The sequence below is a fragment of the Dermacentor silvarum genome, chromosome 7 (assembly GCF_013339745.2).
Source record: "Dermacentor silvarum isolate Dsil-2018 chromosome 7, BIME_Dsil_1.4, whole genome shotgun sequence".
Lineage (NCBI taxonomy): Eukaryota > Metazoa > Arthropoda > Arachnida > Ixodida > Ixodidae > Dermacentor > Dermacentor silvarum.
This window is the reverse complement of record NC_051160.1, coordinates 126154282-126158780: the sequence shown is the minus strand read 5'-3', so window position 1 is coordinate 126158780 and position 4499 is coordinate 126154282.

The window sequence follows — 4499 nt, the reverse complement described above, 5'->3', positions numbered from 1 at the left end:
GCTCTCATAGACGAGGCAACCTAAGGTTTGCCAGCGCGGCACCAGGGCCGAATGCTTCCCTGGCGGAAGGATGGAAGTGTCGAAGGTCGTCGCTGGGCCAGCGTGCGCCCTATGGTGCGCCCGTGTTCTCTACGGCGCAAGCGCTCGTGCGCGTTGTTTTCGCGACGGCGAGCGCGACCTCATCAACCAGGAAAGGTGGCACGCAATACTGCTGTGTTGTTGATTGCCACAACAGCCTTGAAAGGTCGAAAGCCGCCCGTGAAGTTCTACAGCATTCCGGGCAGATGGTACGCGAAGGACAGACGACAACCGTGGATAACTGCAGTGCCCGAGTCAAGTTAGTCACGTACTTGCGCATTCGCGTGCAGTATCACGGCCGCTCGATAAAAACGCAATAGTAATATGCCTCTATTTAGCACATAGCCCTTTGTTTGAGACGTGTCGCGTAATTCAATCGTGCAATAACATACGCCGGTGTTAGCTTAGCGGTAAATGCATACGTGTTGCGCCGCTAAGCTCGACGACGCGAACTCGATTCCCGGCCACGGCGGCCGCATTTCGATGGGGGCGAAATGCAAGAATACACTTGTTACCGTGTACTTTGGTTTTTGTGCACGCTTAAGAAGCCCTGGTAGTCAAAATTATTCCTGGGACCCTCCATTACAGCGTGCCTCATAATGATATCTTGGTTTTGGCAAGTAAAACCGCCGAATTTAATTGATTGTACTGTTCGTTCACTCGCGATCGGTAAGGACGAGCTCAAGAGATTTATAACCCTTTTACAAACGCTGCAACTTAAATTGCTAGTTGTGCAGGCAACAAAAGGGGCCGCGCGCTACTTGTCTTTTGTGTGGTGGCAATCCGTATTTAATGCAAGCTGCGGTAATCGCGTGCGTCGGTAAGCGGCAGATTGGAAAGCAGCTGCCGGAGACATGCGCGTTATGTTTGTTGTTTGGCCCTGCTTTGTAGGTTCATAATATCGAAGCACATTCTTCCCGCTTCACTCTTCCTGCCAAGAATCTTACGTTTCGTGTAGTAGCCGCCCATCGGTGTGAGCGTACTTTAGCTACGGCGGGGCATTCACCGGACGAGAAAGTAGATTTGCTTTGATGAGGCATGCATCGCTAATTCTTACGCTCGTGCTGCTGGTCCCCAAGGTAATGGCTGGTTACCGTGATCTGGGTTCATTTCGCGGAGCAGTCTGTACGAGCGATTTCTCATGAGCAGTGAAAAGATACCTTGCTCACTAATGCAATGAGTTGCCATGACTCTAACATCTGCATTGAATAAGGCATGATATACATTAAATATTTATACAGCAGGATATAAGGCATGCGCATATGTAGTACTTACATCGTTAATTATTTTGTTGGCTTATTCGTGCCTAATTCGTGTTTCTGTCTGTGCTCACAGTGCTGATGCCACTCCCTGGGAGCCAAAATGAGAGCAGCCGTGTGTGCGCGCCCAACGACCAACGAAACCAACCGCATTCGTCACCGTCTCTGCACATGTTTGCAAGCATGCATGACCCCTTTGTGACTGCATCATAGAGAAATAAAAGTGACTAAATTACTGAATTCTGTGTGTACCTTTAACTGGATGTCGTATACGATGTTGTCGGACCCCTGCGACACGCACTTGGCTTTCACTGTCACATCACCGCCCAAAATTTGTTCAACGCCATACACGTGTGGAAGCAGACGCTCTCCTTTCTTGAGGTTGCCGCCACGAAAAAAACCTGTCGGCGTCGACAAACTTCTTGAAACCGCATTGCGGTCTTTGCATCGTTGTTCAGAAAGCACGCGATCTCCCGCCGTCGAAAACGGAGCGCCGTGAGCAGAGAAGGAAGTTTTATTTATTATCGGTTTCGTCCCCATATGCGATTCATTTCGTTTTTGTTCGTTTATCATACTACCAACCACTTGGTGGTCTATCCACCACATTCCGTTTGTGCCATTATCCAAGGAATGATCATCATCAGAGTGTGGATTCCCGACCACCACCAGGGCTGGTCGCAGGCGTTACCGCTCCACGCATTATAGGATCTGCACTGTTTAAAGGGGCCCTGAACCACGCCTCGAGCTTGGCGAAATAACGTAATCCGCAGGTAGCCTACGCTGCTGTGAACATTTCAGCCAAGTACTGTTGTACACGGTGCGTGGAGCTCGCAAGAGCGCAAAGTCACCTTGTCTCAAACGCTCTCTATTGAACATAAGTAATGTTTCTCTTTCTTTTATGGACGCTTTCTTTCGTAATAAAGCGCATTCCCATACGCAGCTGCTATTGGTGGCTGCAGTCGGCTACGTAGCGTAGATACCGCGGCCGCCGCTGGGTGCCGCAACGAGTCCACTGGCTAAGCGCACTGCAGCTCGCCGAAGACAACCGCGTTTGGCTTACGTTTAGCACGTCGTAGGCACCAAAATCGGAAGTCGTGGCGTCTACGTTAACATCCAAAATGAACTTTGAACTGCGCTCCACGGTGACATATAGAAGGCGGAGCGCTGTGGCCACGGCCCACTCCGTCGTAGCCTTCGCAGTGCAAGGCATTGGAGAAGGAACAGGAGCACAGCGGAGGCCGTGTTTGACTAGCCATAACTCCACTTCTGCTGAAGGTATTGATGTACTTTTTGCGACAAAGTATTTCTGAAATAGCCTATTTTCAGTTCAAATAACTTTCTCCACTTCCATAAAACGTGGTTCAGGGCCCTTTTAATAAATGTGGCCGCAGTCGCCTTCACAACGACCTCCACAATCGCGATAACCCTGACGTTAGAAATCGTGCCTTCAGGATGTCCCTGGTATGCCGCACAGCCATGTAAGTGACACTATTCGTGCGCAGCCGCAGAACAGTCAAGTGTAGGATGTAGTGTACGGAACAGTAGACCTCACCGGATTGATTTCGGGCCCGTGTAGTTGCACTCTGCAGGTAGGGCAGCCTGAAAGAAAAAGTGTATAGTGACACCACCGCATATTCTCAGCGCTATAGAAAGTTCATATTATATATGTTTTAATGCAATATCGTTAAGGGCCTCATGTCGCAGAAAATCAGAGCTGCTGCCGACGCCGTCCACGTTTCGCCGCGTTTGCGCCGAACGCGCGCGGTGTCCGTGACTGCAGCAGGCGCCTCTGGCGGCCGCTCCGTAAGTTTCGACCAGCCACGACCCGGCAAGTGTGTGTGTGTGTGTGGGGGGGGGGGGGGGGGACGCAGCTTGGTCGTGACGGTACCGGGGAGATAAAGCTCGGAGCCGCCGCGACAGTGGCAGAACTCTTGTTGACCATTGGCGAGTACATGTAGCCTTGACAAGGCACGACCAAAGAAGATCCGGACACCCGAAGAAGAAGCTGCTCATTTTGAAGCGCGTCGCGCGGCCAAGCGAGACTCTGCGCGTCGGCGGTGAGCCGATTCAGAACACTGAGCCTAGCAGCACTTAGCATTTCCTAGTAAAACATGGAAGAAGCTTGGTCGATCACGAGCTCCGCTGTTTACTCCAGCCTTGCGCCACTGGTGCAAGCTGCCAACGTTTTTTTTTTAATTAGGGGTTTATTTAGGTGCGATTGCCATGTCTTCCTATAGAAAGTAAGCAGATGTGGTCTGACATCTACTTCGCGTTATTTTTACACTGCACGGTAGGCCTCACACAGTTGAAACTCGATTTAACGAAGTGATGACCACGCTCGAATTATTTCGTTAAATTGGGAAATTCGTAAAATCGAGAAAGGGTTTTAGGGCCTTCTAAAGCTAGAATTATAACGTAGCGATACCCAAAATCTACCGCGGCATTGTATTTGCCGCCAACCCACACCTGCGCGTGTGAATAGTCAGCGAGGGCGGCCCGAATTGCTTGTGCGATGCAGGCCAAATAGACGGTCACGTGAAGCTATGACAGGCTGCTGACATGCAAAGACGCGCCGCTGTCGCAAGGACCTTGACTAGGGCGCGTAGGTGTTTAAAATAGTTAGAACGCACGCTCGAAGAAAAGCCCGTCTGTGTCGATGGAAATTAGAAAGAAATCACCGCTTCTTTAACTCATTTATCTCACGAAAAACTTCGTCAAATCGGCTTTGGTAGCCATTCGTTTTGTCATTTCAAATTGATGAGACCATTGAACCCTATGGGTACCTCTGCCGGGGAATGGTAGCCTCTTCTTTAGATCGGGAACTTCGTAAAATTGGCTTTCGTTAGATTGAGCTTTAACTGTATCACCAAGCTAACGACTCAAGGAAATTTTTCTGCTAGTATTTCTCCCACATCATGTTTCCAGCTTGAAAGCTTATTTGGTGTTAAGCGTTTTTATGTTTTTCTATTACTTGGACATTTTATTTACCTCGTGTATTCCTTCCAAGTTGTTTTCGCATATAGTATAATTTATGTGCGTTTTTCTGCGGTATCTTTGACAACTCAATGTAACCCTCCTTACTCAGGAGCGACCCGAGCAACAAATAAAACCGTAGAAACTTTTTTCTGGGATCTCTGTGGACCTAAAGATCGAATTGTGGCG